Source organism: Manis pentadactyla, chromosome 4 (genome assembly GCF_030020395.1).
Source record: "Manis pentadactyla isolate mManPen7 chromosome 4, mManPen7.hap1, whole genome shotgun sequence".
NCBI lineage: Eukaryota > Metazoa > Chordata > Mammalia > Pholidota > Manidae > Manis > Manis pentadactyla.
The window spans coordinates 154,708,213-154,725,198 of record NC_080022.1 but is presented as its reverse complement, the minus strand read 5'-3'; the positions used below and the strand labels follow the sequence as shown (position 1 = coordinate 154,725,198).

General features: G+C 38.6%; 1 pseudogene; it reads right to left on the bottom strand.

Moving 5' to 3' along the window:
* Nucleotides 1-15,434, bottom strand: part of LOC130683536 (protein phosphatase 1D-like) — a 30,268-nt pseudogene extending 14,834 nt beyond the window's left edge.
* Between the last annotated feature and the right edge of the window lie 1,552 nt (nt 15,435-16,986).

The window sequence follows — 16,986 nt, the reverse complement described above, 5'->3', positions numbered from 1 at the left end:
GCTGAAAAAGCACTCGACAAAATTCAACATCCATTCATGATAAAAACTCTCAACAAAATGGGTATAGAGGGCAAGTACCTCAACATAATATAGGCCATATATGATAAACCCACAGCTAACATCATACTGAACAGCGAGAGGCTGAAAGCTTTTCCTCTGAGATTGGGAACAAGACAGGGATGCCCACTCTCCCCACTGTTATTCAACATAGCACTGGAGGTCCTAGCCACGGCAACCAGACAAAACAAAGAAATACAAGGAATCCAGATTGGTAATGAAGAAGTCAAACTGTCACTATTTGCAGATGACATGATATTGTACATAAAAAACCCTAAAGACTCCACTGCAAAACTACTAGAACTAATATCAGAATTCAGCAAAGTTGCACCATACAAAATTAACACACAGAAATCTGTAGCTTTCCTATACACTAACAATGAACTAATAGAAAGAGAAATCAGGAAAATAATTCCATTCACAATAGCATCAAAAAGAATAAAATACCTAGGAATAAACCTAACCAAGGAAGTGAAAGACCTATACACTGAAAACTACAAGACAGTCAAGAGAAAGAAGATACCAATAAATGGAAATAACATCCCTTGCTCATGGAAAGGAAGAATTAATACTGTCAGAATGGCCATCCTGCCTGAAGCAATCTACCAATTCAATGCAATCCCTATCAAAATGCCAACAGCATTCTGCAATGAACTAGATCACATAGTTCTAAAATTCATATGGTACCACAGAAGACCCCAAATGGCCAAATCGATCATGAGAAGGAAATATAAAGCAGGTGGGGGATTATGCTCCCTGACTTCAAGCTCTACTGCAAAGACAATTTGGTACTGGCACAAGAACAGACCCATAGACCAGTGGAACACACTAGGGATCCCAGATAAAAACCCAAGCATACACGATCAATAAGTATATGTAAAGGAGCCATGGACATACAATGGGGAAATGACAGTCTCTTCAACAGATGGTGCTGGCAAAACTGGACAGCCACATGTAAGAGAATGAAACTGGATCACTGTCTAACCCCATACACGAAAGTAAATTCGAAATGGATCAAAAACCTGAATGTAAGTCATGAAACCATAAAACTCTTAGAAAAAAACATAGGCAAAAATCTCATGGACATAAACATGAGTGACTTCTTCATGACCATATCTCCCAGGGCAAGGGTAACAAAAGCAAAAATGAACAAGTGGGACTATATCAAGCGGAAAAGCTTCTGTACAGCAAAGGACACCATCAATAGAACAAAAAGGTATCCTACAGTATGAGAGAATATATTCATAAATGACAGATCCGATAAAGGATTGACATCCAAAATATATAAAGAGCTCACACACCTCAAACATACAAAAAGCAAATAATCCAATTAAAAAATGGGCAGAGGAGCTGTATAGACAGTTCTCTAAAGAAGAAGTCCAGATGGCCAACAGGCACATGAAAAGATGTTACACATCAGTAGTCATCAGAGAAATGCAAATTAAAACCACAATGAGATATCACCTCACACCAGTAAGGATCGCCATCATCGAAAAGACAAACAACAACAAATGTTGGTGAGGTTGTGGAGAAAGGGGAACCCTCCTACACTGCTGGTGGGAATGTAAATTAGTTCAACCATTGTGGAAAGCAGTATGGAGGTTCCTCAGAATGCTCAAAATAGAAATACCATTTGACCTCCTAAATGCTTCTAGGAATTTACCCTAAGAATGCAGCACTCCAGTTTGAAAACGACAGATGCACCCCTATGTTTATCGCTGCACTATTTACAATAGCCAAGATATGGAAGCAACCTAAATGTCCATCAGTAGATGAATGGATAAAGAAGTGGTACATATACACAATGGAATATTACTCAGCCATAAGAAAAAACAGATCCTACCATTCTCAACAACATGGATGGAGCTAGAGGGTATTATGCTCACTGAAATAAGCCAGGTGGAGAAAGACAAGTACCAAATGATTTCACTCATATGTGGAGTATAAGAAGAAAGGAAAACTGAAGGGACAAAACAGCAGCAGAATCACAGTACTCAAGAATGGACTAACAGTTACCAAAGGGAAAGGGACTGGGGAGGATGGGTGGGAAGGGAGGGATAAGCGCGGGGAAAAAGAAAGAGGGCATTACGATTAGCATATAGTATAGTGCGTGGGGGATACGGGGAGGGCTGTGCAACACAGAGAAGACAAGTAGTGATTTTACAGCATCTTACTACGCAGATGGACAGTGACTGTGAGGGGGTCTGTTGGGGGGACTTGGTGAAGGGGAGAGCCTAGTAAACATAATGTTCTTCATGTAATTGTAGATAAATGATACCAAAATAAAAAAAAATAAAAAAGAAACTTGTTAAAGCGAACTAAAACATTAAGTGGCATAGACCCCAAATATTAATTAAATTCACTGCCATTAAAAATTCTGAAGTACTCTGTAATAGTAAACAGTGCACAACACAAAGTTTAAGATAACAGAGTCCAAAAACTGATACATTCTCCCCACCAAAATGCCACCAAAAGGACATAATATAAATATTAGAAAAAGTCCATAGCATTTATGAAACACAGAGAAAGGTCACAAGCACATCTGAGGAATTCCTGGAAATTTAAATAAATGGAATCACAGTGAGGGAAAAACCAGAATGCAAAGCTTGTTTTCATAAGCAAAAAATGAGTCATTGAAGAAAGCAGTACATCAGTTTTCCCTGTTAACAGAGTCCCAGAAAAGCTCAAAATCAGGGGTAGTGGCCAAAGCTGAAGCAAGAATGGACAGAAGAAGCTTGGCACATAGTTTACCACTGCAGGAGTTAGGAGAGTGCCTAAGTGATCTGAAAAGAAAAAAGTAAAACATTTTAGTTCCTAAGCTGCCGGAGCTATAATACCTCCCTTTTTAGGAAAGTGATGCATCTATTGATAGAGACAACAGGGTAAGGGAGGATAAGGGAGAAGGAAGCGGGCCTGAAATACTGGGTGGGGTGCCATACAACTTCCACAGACTCAAGGCTGCTTTAGTACATTCAGACTAAATATTTCAATATTATATATGTAGAAAAGACATCTCTTGAACTCTACAGTGCATCTCCCCATCCTATCCCACAGAGAGAACCTACCCTAGAAAGGGCCCTGTCATCCACAGCAGAGGGCGGCCTGCAGTGTATCAAATTATGACTTTCAAAATTGCTGAGGGAAACCAGAACAGCTACCAATACTGATGAAGCTAGAAATTCATACACATATACATATGTAAAACCACCTACAACAGTACCAGACACACTGTAAGTGCTCAATGATAGTTTTTGTTATGACCATAATTTAAGAAAAGCAAACAGCCTGACACTCACCAAGAGAAATATGAAGAGAAAAAAAAACAGCCTCCAAGAAAATATCTGTGGAAAACTCAGAATGTCTACATAACTGACACTGATAAGGTTATTGGATTATATAAAATATCAATTCTATTTCTGTAAGCCAGCAACAAAATTATAAAATGTAACTTTTTATTGGAATATAGTTGATGTACAAAATATATTAGTTTCAGATACATACAAAAAGTAGCTTTTTTAAAAAAGTTACCACTCGCAAAAGCAACAAAAGGTATAATGTATCTGGGAACAATGCTAAGAAATCTGTAACAGGACCTTTCTAGAAAAGTTGTAAACGAGTGGACCAACAGAACAGAACAGAACAGTGAGTAGACTCATGCATATTTAGACACCTGATATGTGAACAGTGGAGAAAGAAAAGACGTTCAATAAATGGATAGACATTCAGTTGGGACAACATAGGGGGAAAAAAACCACACACAACTTTGGGTCACTCATGCCAAACACAAAAAAGTCAGTAACAGGTACATTAAAGACCTAACATGACAAGCAAAGCTAAAATGCTTGGGAAAAATACAGGAAGGTACCCAATTCATGATCTCATGTTCGGGAAGGATTTCCTAAAGACCAAGAATTGACCAGCCATACAAAGAAAATAATGTGAAGTTTTACTACCATCAAAATTAAGGGTTTCTGTTCAACTAAAGATACCATTACTAGAATGAATAGACAACATATGGAATGGAAGAAGATATATTTGTTATATATATGTATATACATGCCAAGGAAATGGTATCAAGACTATACAAAATGCTCCTAGAAATCAAATCAGTAAGACAGACTGCCCAATAGAAAAATAGACAAAAGGCCTAAATAGGCCTTTTACAGAAGAGGAAATTCAAATAGCCAAAAAACATACAAAGGTGTTTGGTTTCTTTAATCAACAGGAAATACAAATTAAAAAACACAATAAGATATCACTACATAATTATCAGGTTGCATTAAGAGTATATAAGGTGGACAAACAAGCTCTATGCTCTATCACTGACTACTGAGTATAAACTGGTACAACCACTACAGGAAACATCTAGGCATTATATGTTTACATCTTTTTTTGTTGTTGTTGTTATCATTAATCTACAATTACATGAAGAACATTATGTTTACTAGGCTCACCCCTCACCAAGTCTAGGCATTATATATTAAAGGTGAGGATATGTACCGTCGTTAACTTTTCACTACCCCTACGTATATAACATAAATTAATATACATGTACACAGAATACATATGAGCATTCATAGCAGCACTGTTCATATGGGCTAAAAACAAGCAACCACCACCCAAATGTCCAACATGATGAAAGATTATATCACATGTAATGAGTAAGGATCTCACAAGATGCATGAGATAAAAGAATACATATAACATGATTTTCTTCAAAAACAAACTATCATGTCTACAGGTAAGTGGTAAAACTATTAAGTAAAATAAGTAAGTCACTACAGAACTATCATCACGAAAGTCAGGATAGTGGTTACCCCCTGTAGGAAGACAGAATGTGAATCAGAACAACATACAGGGGCTCCCCTGGAGTGCATTTTATAATTATTAATTGAAGTGTATATTTATGTTTTATGGCCTTTTCTATATGTATGCTAAGTTATGTTTCACAATTTTTCAAAGTTAAAACAAAAAAAAAAGAAGAAAGTATAAATTTTGCAGGCACGGGTCACTGAAGACAGCTCCCTAGCCCATCCAATTTTGTACTTCAGTTACAGACATCATTCCTAGAAGCTCTAGAGTATGTTGTATGCTTATTTAGCCAATTTAGTTATTTTATTCAGGGATAACTACAGCACTTGCTAAAACTTTTTCTTTTTTCTTTTTAAATAAGCTAAAGTAGACTCTGTTGTCCACAGCAAAGAATCTTTATTATCACAATGAGGTGAATCTGAGAAAGGTTCTTAAATTCATTCAGGAAACGTACACAGTATGTAAGTAATCCAGCTACTTGCAAAAGAACCTAAAACAAAGTGGAAAGGAAGAAAAAGAGCTGGAACTAAAAGGATATTCAAACACAAAATATTATTTAAATCACATTTTTTATCAGAAGCACTAGTATGTACAAAAAGACCTAAAAATACTGAATAACCCATGCTTTTTCCATTCCTTTTGAAATATCACCTTTATGATACACTACATTTTGCCTCAGATGTACGTCTGGACTCATCTACTATTTATAACAATTTTTGATAATTGGAAGTTTAAGTTAGCCCTCCAATTCTTCTTCTTTTTCTATATTCTCTTAAGTATTTTTCCAGATGAACTTTAAGAAACTCATGAAATTAAAAAACAAACCCTCTTGAGGTTCTGATTGAAAGTGCAGTAAATTTACATACTAAGGAATAGACATCTTCCTAATTTGTCTTCCTTAATTAAATTAGTCTTATTTTCTAATTTACATTTTAATCTTTCAATTTTTGAGAAAGGACTTAAAAGCAAATGGCTTAAAACAAGGAACATATTAAAAAGAAAGTATCAGTATATGAACTCTGACTTAAGGAAGGTGTTTTTAAAGAATATATGCATGGCTAATTATCAGGGAAATGCAAATTAAAACCACAATGAGATATCACCTCACCCCAGTTAGGATGGCCAACATAGAAAAGAATAGGAACAACAAATGCTGGTGAGGATGCGGAGAAAGGGGAACCCTCCTACACTGCTGATGGGAATGTAAACTAGCTCAACCACTGTGGAAAGCAGTATGGAGGTTCCTCAAAAAACTAAAAATAGAAAAACCATTTGACCCAGGAATTCCACTCCTAGGAATTTACCCTAAGAATGCAGCAGCCCAGTTTGAAAAAGACATACGCACCCCTTTGTTTATTGCAGCACTATTTACAATAGCCAAGAAATGGAAGCAACCTAAGTGTCCATCAGTAGATGAATGAATAAAGAAGACGTGGTACATACAATGGAAAATTATTCAGCCATAAGAAGAAAACAAATCCTACCAATTGCAACAACGTGGATGGAGCTAGAGGGTATTATGCTCAGTGAAATAAGCCAGGCAGAGAAAGACAAGTGCCAAATGATTTCACTCATCTGTGGAGCATAAGAACAAAGCAAAAACTGAAGGAACAAAACAGAAGCAGACTCACAGAATCCAAGAATGGACTAACAGTTGCCAAAGGGAAAGGGACTGGAGGGGGTGGGTGGGAAGGGAGGGAGAAGGGGAATAAGGGGCATTATGATTAGCACACAAAATGTGGCGTGTGGCACGGGGAAGGCAGTACAGCATAGAGAAGACAAGTAGTGATTCTATAGCATCTTACTACGCTGATGGACAGTGACTGTAAGGGGTATGTGGTGGGGACTTGATAATGGGGAGAACCTAGTAACTACAATGTTGCTCATGTAATTGTATATCAATAATAAAATAAAAAATATATATATGCCTGAATCATTAAGACAAAGACTGATAAATTTTATAACAAAAACTAAAATTTCTGAATGAAGTAAAACTACTATAAATATAAAAAGCATATGCTCTTTGAAAGAAACTTAAAATTTGGCATACTTATGTACTTAGCATTACTAATTAATATATTCTGACTCATCTAACTCTCAGGAGAGGTAGGTACTATCATTATCTCTATTTTTAAGATTCTTTGGCACAAAGACGTTTTACCCAAGGCCAGAGAGCTAATAAACAGAGAAGCTGGGATTCAAACCCAGGCAATACAAAGTACTTCTAATCACTATACTAGGAGTTCTTACAGAATTTTAATGTCAAAGTAGTGTGGAGATATAAATGCCTTCAGGAAAACCATTTGAAAACATTTACCAACAACCATCAAAAGATATTCTTTAACCAAATAATTCATCCTCACTGAGTTTTTTTTTTTTTCTGAAAAATCCAAATGAAGAAAAAAGCTATCTTGTTTTCACTTCAGCCCTTATTTTATAGTGTTAAACACAGTGCACACTTGTGCAGAACCCATTTCCCCCTGTAGTACTAGCATCCGGATCACGTTCTGGAGTACACAGCTTCCACTGCAAGCAGTCTTCAGTGGAACTAAAAAATTTGCTTGCTCCCGGCATTGGAGTAAGCAAATGACCTAAACTAGATTAGATTCTTTCAGAACATCTACATCATAAGACAGGAAGGCATGAAGCCAGAAAACTGCTAGAGCTCTTGGGATGTTGATCGATCCCAGAGACTAACACCTTTCAATAAGTGTCCACTAGCTCCTATCACCTAGAGCCCCAGAGGTACCCTAGTTCTGTCCATTTTGAGACCTGCTTCAGTCTTTAGGTTTGATTCTGTGAACTACCTAAGGTCCTTCAATAAATTCCCATGTTTTCTCTCCTTAATGTGGACTAGTTAGTCTGTGTTACGTTCAAAAAACTGTAATACAAAAACTGAACCACAGAGTAAGTTGCAGACAACTTACCCTCAGACAAATGTCAGTTAAGGAACCAACAAAGGCTTAAAGGATCAAGACTCTCATTTATGTTCCAGATGGTAACCAAATAGCCCATAATTTACAGTAGTAAGATAGGGCTGAATTTAAAAGAACGGTACACATAGTCTGTAGTCAGCACACTAGGTTAGCACTGTGGTCAAAAATCTTTTCTGGGTCAGCTAATATAGAGACCCAACTCTGGCCTAAGATGACATATGACTCTAAGAAACCACAAATAATGTGATGTGACTGACTGATATGACTATAGGTTGAATTGTGCCCCTCCAAAAAAGGTATGTTGAAATTCTAACATCAAGTAACTCAGAAAATGACCTTATTTGGAAATAGGGTCTTTACAGAGGTCACTCAGTTAAAATAAGGTCAGTAGGGTGGGCCCTAATCCAATAGGATTGGGTTCTAATAAAAAGGGGAAATTTGGACAAATAGACAGAAGGAAGATGATGTGAAGACACACTGGGAAAAGATGGCGATGTGACTGAAGTGATGCATTTACAAGCCAGGGATGGCCAGTAAACACCAGAAGCTAAAAGAGACAAGGAAGGATTCTGCCTTAGAGGTTAAAGAGTACAGAGAGAGCATGGCCCTGCCAACACCTTGATGATGGACTTTTGGTCACCAGAACTGAGAGGAAATAAATTTCTCGTTTGAAGTCAACCAATGTTTTGGAAATTTGCTAAAGCAGCTGTAGAAAATGAACACATAAGGAATATAGTCAAAATATTGTAACAACTTGGTATGGTGATAGATGGTACCTAGAATTATCATGTATATAAATGTTGAATCACTGTGTTGTACACCTGAAACTAATGTAATGCTGTGTGACAACTACCCTCCAATAAAACATAATTATCTTAAAAAAAAAAAGAAAAAAGAAAGAAAATGAACACAATGACATAAAGGAAACAATTCAAACATTTGGGGATATGGACCTTACATTAAATCTACTATAGGAATATGTTTCCCATTTAAACACCGCAAGAAAGGATCAGAAGAGTAACTTTAATGCTTATGGAAGCAATTAGAAAAACAACAAAATCTTTCAAATACATTTTATTGACTCTTCTCTCTAGGCAAGGAATTCTAATGAAAGAGGCTGTAACTAAAATGAGTTCCCTGCTCTCTGTGGGGTTGGGAGAACCCTGAGATCAGGTAAGAGCATTTATTACCAAAGCAAAGTTGGTAGGGTTACCTAATTGACAACAGAGCGGAAGAAAAACTGGATCTCCATGATAGTCATCCACAGGACTTATTTGACTCAAAAAATCAAAGACAAGAAACAAACAAAAAAATCTTCCAAGTTTAGTGAAAGGAGATGTTAACCTTCTTCAAAGTGCTATGTCCCCATTTTCACATGTAGCTGTACACCAAGGAAAGAGAAATACCCACAACATTGAGTAATTACTGAATGATGGCTATAAGGTAATAATTCTGGGGCTACAGAACCTAACCACAGTTCATTGGTTCACAGCTAAGGCTCATGGAGATGAAATACTAAACAGGAATTTGAATCCACTCTACCTTGGACCCAGTGGAATCCCAAACCTATCCCAAAGCTAGGTTAGTCCCTGAATAACCACAGTACAGAATAACTTCCCTTCACAGCTCTTGACAGGTCAGGAAGCCTATTTTGGTAGAAAAGGACAAGTTCAAGACTTTGGAGAACTCCACCAATGATACTCTCCTCCAAGAAAATGAAAAGCTTCATCACATCTCAAAAGATCACAAACACTCATGTCACCATTACAACACGAAAGCAGCAGTGATCCTACATATTGCATTCTATAGTTTGAGCATTGCAAAAGTCTGAAAGCTCTTCAAAAAATGACAGTGCATTATAATCAAATGGTGATGCTAAACGCAGCTGCTGTTTCTGATTTATTCTCTTTACTGAAATCAATAAAGCACTGCCTTGGCTATCTGGGATGCATCCAGCAGCAGGACCCTTATGAAATTTGCTTAGATTCCTGGGGACATCCAGGTTTCTGATCTTTCTGAAACCTGATTCTTCAACTTTACTTTTTCTTTGTTGCAGGACTAAATCAAAGAGTTTCTTTTTCTTGAACCAATAGACAGTAAACTGCCAACAAGATATCCCATCACTTCCAAACACCATTATAGTATCTAATTCCTATAAGCAAGGGCATTCTCCTACATAACCAGTTAACCATCAAAATCAGGAAATTAACACTGATACCATACTACCATCTAACCCATCAATCTCAAATTTCATAAGTTATTCTGTAATTATAATAAAAGGATAAAATTTAAGATCCCTTATTATATTACATATCACATCTCTTTAGTCTCTCAATCTGGAACAATTCCTCATTGTTTCCTTCATGCGTTTTAGAAGCACTACCAGGCCAATAATTTCAAGAACACCCCTCAGTTTGGGTTTGTTTCAAGTTCCTCATGCTTGTATTCAAATTATGCATTCTTGGAAGGAATATCACAAAGTGTTAAATATAAGCTCATTGCAGACACTATACAATTTCAATCTGCCCCATTAAAAGTTATGCTACCTTTGATCACTTGATTATGGTGGTGTCTATTAATTCTTCATTATAGGCTTTTTCCTTTTGTAAATAATAAGTATTACATAGGGAGATAAACTGAAACAATGTAAATACGCTTGTAATGGGTTAAATGGTGTCTCCCCCAATAAGAGTCATGTTCACCCAGAACCTGTGAATGTGACCTTATTCGGGAAAAGGGTCTTTGCAGACATAATTAGGTTAAAGATGTTAAGAAGAGTTCAACCTGGATTAGAGTAGGCCGTAAATCCAAAGACAAGTATCTTTAGAAGAGAAGACACAGGGGAGATCATAGAAAAGACACTGGAGGCTGACTGATGCATTTACAAGTCAAGAAATGCCAAAGATTGCTGGCAGCCACTAGGAAGTAGAAGGAAGCATGAAACAGATTCTCCCTCAGAGCCTCCAAAAAGGAATCAACTCTGCTAACACCTTGATTTCAGACTTCTGGCCTCCAAAACAAGGAGAGAATAAATTTCTGTTAAGTTAAGTCACCCAATTTGTGTTAATTTGTTAGAGCATATCTGGGAACATAATATAATTCAGTCCCTCAAATTTTCACCCACTAGGTTCAGCAATCATCGATGTTTCTTGGCTGAATCAATTATTATGGTTATCAAATGTGACTTTGTAGATCAATTATTCTTTCTACATTTACTAGTGGACTTCACTGTAAAGAAAAGCCTTACATCACCTTTATTCATAATAGCCAAAACCTGCAGACAACCCAAATGTCCATCAACAGATGAGTGGATAAACGAGATACAAACAATAGGATATTACTCAAATCTTAAAAAGGAAGAAAATTCTTATACATGTTACAATATGGATGAACCTTAAAGGCATTTTTCTAAGTGAAAGCATACAAAGGAACAAATCTTGTACCATTCCAATTATATTAGGTACCTAAAAGTAGGCAAATTCATAGCAACACTAAGTAAAATCAAGGTTACCAGAAGCTGGGGAAGACAGTAATGGGGAATTATTGTTTAACGGGTATACAGAGTTTCTCTTTGGGATGATGAACAAGTTCTGAAAATGGATAGTGGCACAATACTGTGAATTGTACACTTAAAACTCCCTAAGGGTAAATCTTATCTGTATTTTAACAGTTTTTAAAAGTGGGAAAAAAAATCTAATTAGAAAACAGGTAAGAAAGCTAATTTAACATTAAGCCTTAAGAAAAGGCTTAAGAAAGCCACAAAAATTCAACTAAATTAGCAGCTGCTTTGCACAAGGAATTGGTCAGCCCTAAGAGAATAATTATAAGATGTGTAAGGCAGTATCTTTGTCCCCAAAGACTTCTCAAGGTTTAGCTGCAAGGCAGACAAAATATAATGGTTATCTCACATTGGTCTGTGTGATCTTTATAGGGATTTCACAAGACCAAAAGTATTTTCGTAATAATTCTAATAATTTGCCCTTTTCACTGTGTTAACATTTGCACTGATGGTTCAAAAGCAATGGTTAGTAGAATTGCTGAAGCATTAGGAATCAAGGCAGTGGCACCAAAATGAACTAGTAGTCACTATATTCTCCATAGCCACTCAGAGTCAAAAAAACAAAAAAAGGTAAACTAGTTTAACTTAAGAATGTCCTTGATCATGCAATAACAATTAATTCACATATTTTTAATATTCTGTATGACAAAAAAGGAAGTATACACAACAGGCTTCTCTTCGCATACTATGGCGGTCCAGAGAAAAAGTACTTGTGGTTGTATCAGTTATGAAATGAACAAACTACATTTTTCATGGACCACCATTTTCACTTTTTTTTTTTTTTTTAACTGGGGCTTTAAAACTCCCATTTTGGAAAATATGCTTCCACTACAATGAACTAGACAGTTTCCCAATCTAAAGACTCTCTGATGAGATCAGTGATATTAACAAATGTGTTTTGATACTGTATAATAAAGTGCATCAATATTTGAAATTTCTGCATCACTCAGTGAACCATTATTTTCCAAATGACTAATACGCCATGAAACAAAATCACACATGGGTAAAAGATTCATTCAAAGTGCAAGAGAGACCAACAGATCTTAATGTAAAAATACAAAAAGTTTATTGATAAGGTTTCAGATTCCAGTTTGACTAACCTTTAAGAAACTTTTGGTGTAGAATACCCACAATTATCTGAAAAGACTAATAAACCATTCCTCCATTTTCCTACTACGTGTATGTGTGAGCCTGCCTTTTCTTTACATACTTCAACCAGACAACATAGCACAACAGACAGAATGCAGAAGCAGATAGAGACTATTTATTTCAGTATTTATTTTGGGAAAATGTCATTTTTCATTTTAAAATAGATTAACATATAATAAGCTTATATTTTAATGTATTATAATTTTTGTAATTTCCCATATAGTAAATATATGTGTAGAAATAGAAACAAAAGCTTTTTGGGGTCCTCAATCATTTAAGAGTACAAAAGGTTCTGAGGGTAGAAAGTATGAGAACCACTGTTGTCACCCAATGAGCACTACAAAAGTAGAAACACAGGATACTTAATGCTAAAATGAACAAAATACCCCACAGAAGAAAACATACTGTCTTAGAGCCTGAGGAGTATATTCTTCAGCTCTTTTTTAAGTTGAGAGGGCGAAATTAAAAAACTGGGATGTTTCCATGTGCAATGGGAAAAAGGTGAATAGCCTAACGTGACACAAATGTGAATAACAGATAAAACTGAATAGGGACTCGTAAGTTAGACTGGGAAGGACTTGGTGTGTAAATTACAAACTGCAGTTTACTTTACAGAAAATGAGCTAACCATGAATTTGGGACTGAAGTACAATTTTTAAAAAGAAACCTTATTATATATATTTTAGAATAACACACATTCACATTTAACAGAATAGTCCCTGCTTTATTAAAAATGTTCAAGTAACAGGGTTTATACTTGATCATTTTAGTTCAAACATATGGCAAATACACGTTGCTCCAACTGAACTACAAAATAAACAGGACTCTAACTAGTTCTTTGTGTCTAATCAGCCTCTATCTTGTTGTCTGGCTGTTCACTCCCAGTCGCCCTGCAGGCAATGAAACTACATATTTCTGGAATATACTGCAGTGCTTTCAGCTCTGCTCCGCCTACACAAAAACAAAACAAATCAATAATAGGGGCCACGGGGATTGGATAAGAAACGCCTCCCACAGGCGGACTGGTTGTTCTCTGAGTCAATCAAATAATTCTTGGCAGAAAGCCAGGCAAATAGAAAACAGGCTTTTAAAAAAGCTGGTCTTCAATTCTTCGACAATATCTTTTTTAAACGTTCTGTATTTAACCAGTCTTTACAATCTTGACAGTCTTCTCTATGTTCTCTCTCCCTTTGCTGAAAATAAAGCAACATTATACTACCATTAAGAGGATTTCCTTAATGACAGATTACCTTTTCTCTAAGAAAGATTCGTGCCATTCATTTCATAGCGATGACAAGCAACTACAACTCTGTATGGTAGCATGTTGGGTACAGAAACATTGGTTGCTTTATAAAACATTAAAGCTTAGACGAAACTACATCAAATTTTTAGAAATAAAGGTCTCTATTTCCTTTTACCGTATCAGTTATTCCTTATCTCTTGCAACTTTGACCGGCAGTTACAAATTCTAAATACTTTTAAGTAGGAAATGTTGAGAACTATCTGACAGCAATTAGCTACGGCAACTACCTCCAAAAAAAGTGTAATTTTAAAACGCCCTAAAAACATTTAAAACATACCCCTAACATGGGGCCAATTTAAAGAGGTAACAACGCATTCCGCGCATTTATTTTCCATAAGCATTTCAAGCATAAAGATCCTAAAAACATTTTATAATCACCAGAACCCAATTCCTTCCCAAGCATTAAGTCGCTGGACGATTACATTTTAGCCTTTCTAAATAAGCTTACAGTTTTCTCCAACTACCAGCCTCCTGCGCTCATTCTAGAGCACTGACACCACCGTAGGAGGCAACCGACAGAGACAAATTCTTCAAAAGCAAAAGTATGACAAGATTCTAAGGAAATACTGCAAGTTGTACCATCTCCCGCTTCCTTCGCGTGGCGGATAGTAATAAGTCTTCAATACACCTTTTGGCCAAACTCTGGCGCCAGGTTTCAAACATGTTTCGCGGGTTGCCAGCAAAGCGATGCCGCCAAGGGAGAAGACTGTTTCCCATTGATCCTTTGTGGATAGAAATAAAGCGAAGAGCAGTTGCAGGGAGACAGCGATCCTGAATTCCTAACGAACTTCTGTATGCCCAGACCTGCACCCCGGAAAGCACTGTGAGCCCGAGAAGTCTTCACTCCCACCCGTGTACACTTTGATAGGGCTCTCGGTGCCGGGGGGCCCACGCGGTGCTGATGCTATAAAAGCCCTCAACTGACTGACAAAGAGGCGGGCGCCAAACAAGCCAGGGAACTTACCCAGTTTCTTCCACATGGCGAGGTGACAAGCGAGAAAGCCTTTGCGGATGGCAGCGCAAACCTTCGCCGGCTCGGACGAGGTGAACCCCTTCTGCTTCTTGATGAAACCCCACAAGTGCTTCCGGGCAAACTGTGCCGCCTCTCGCCCGCCGTGCCCGTCGCACACGGCGAAAAACGCCACCGAGGAACGGCGGCGGCAGCGGCGGCCGGGAGCTAGCGGGGGCCCGGGTTCCGGGGGCGGGGCGCGAGTTTCTCGGGCTGCCACCGCGGGGCCTTTCCCCAGGACTTCGCTGGCGGCAGCCGGCGGTGACAGCTGCGGAGGCGACGGCTGAGAGAGCGACCGCCGTCGGCTCGGGCTCCACCACAATTTGTGTAACGTCCTCCATGTACTTCCTCCCGCCCTGGTCAGAGAAGACGCTCACTCCCAGCGAGTACAGCCCCGCCATGGCCGGCTGGCCGGGATGCCGCCGGTCCCACGCAGCCCGCCGAACCCAGCGGCGGGAGACACACTCGGTGCTCGCCGGCCAACTATCGTTTATCTTCGAAGACGCCGAGGCGGAGTTGCGGTCGGTACCGGAGGGGGGGCGCACGATATCGGGACTTCTCCGCGAGAGCTGGGCCGGAGCGCCGGGACGAGAGCAGCCGATCAGCTGTGCCTGCACAGCGTGCCTCCCAGCCCGTCCGTGCCCACCACACAAATCAGACATTCTCCCCGGCTGTCGTTACTCGGCTCTCTGGGCCCGACCAATCCGGAGTCGAGTCTGCAGGAACCCGCCCTCCGCCCCCACCGCGCGCTCCTCCCTGCAACGGCCGCGCTTTTTCCTCGCGGTGCGGGCGCTGATCTCGTGCGCAAGCCGCGCGAAACCCGGTTCGGTTACTCTAGCAGTGAGGGTTTTAGTCCTTGGGTTTTCTACGGACGCTGAGCACTTTTCAAGCAACTTGGTCTGTCACTTTTTGGGTCAGTCCCAGGGATCGTAATTCCGCCGCTTGCCCTTGCGCTCCGCTGCGCCTGGCAGGAAAAGCGGTTGAAGGCTCGAGCCTCCCACCAGGGTGGACAATCTGGGGAAAAGACCTGCCGGTCCTAACTGAAATGGCGGAGGAAAAAAAACCTCACTTTGAAAGGTGAATTGGAAAAAGCGTGGCACTCTTAAGCTGGATTCGGGTGGGATGTATCCGACTGGGAGTTGAGTGAGGCAATCCAATTAAGAAAACTTGGAAATTTCCACCATCAGCTGCACTGCACAGTCTCGTTTCACACAACTAGGTGTGTCGGAGACTTAAAAGGGTTATATTTCAATTAATTTTTAAACAGCTACGCTTTGTCAAGCGTAATACTTTTAGTGACGAGCCCTGGGTACAGCAGTTTGTTTACCCCTTTGGCAGCACCACTTGAAAATAGCTTACAAAAACTGCCAGTCGCTCCAGTGCTCTTAACAATTTGGGTATCTTTCTCTTCCGCTCAGCAGGTTACAATCTAAGCGCTAAAACCTTGCACAGATTTCCATAATTAAAATAAGCATTAGAGTGGGCAGGTTAGTATGTTCTTAGCAGCAAAACGTTCTTGTCAATCAGCTTAAAGTTAACTAGTTTTTGGCAGCGTCACCATCAACTCTGCCCATAAAAGTCTTCAAGATTTTCAAGTGGAATAATACTAGTACAGACATGGGAATGGCAAAAATGTTCACACAAGCAGTTGACACGAAAAATACAATTAGAAAAAAATCCTCATACCAGTAAAAATACAAATAAGCAAAAAGCTTAAAATGTAGAAAATATGAATAGATATATTAAATTAGAAGTGTAGGCAAGGTATTCTCTACACCAAAATGCACTAGACCAGCTGATCCCAGGGTAAAAATACTTGGAAAAAAAATTCCAGCTAAGGGTGATCATAATCTTGTTAAAAAGACCTAACAACACTAGAAGGAAATATAAACCATATTTTATAAAAATAAATGCAAAAATCTTAAATGAATTATTAACACATAATCCAGTTACCTCTGTATACCACAAGACCTGCAGAGAGAAGAGTTTGTGAAGCTCTATATTATTCATCTTTAACAGTTTACCCATCTCCCCTCCCTACCTAAAGATTACAAAAAGACAATTTCATCATACTTTATAATTCTTTCCACTCAGTCTCAACCAACTGCCTCCAGGTCATCCACCATTATCACCTGTTGTGCCCAAAGTCGCAAATCCCAAG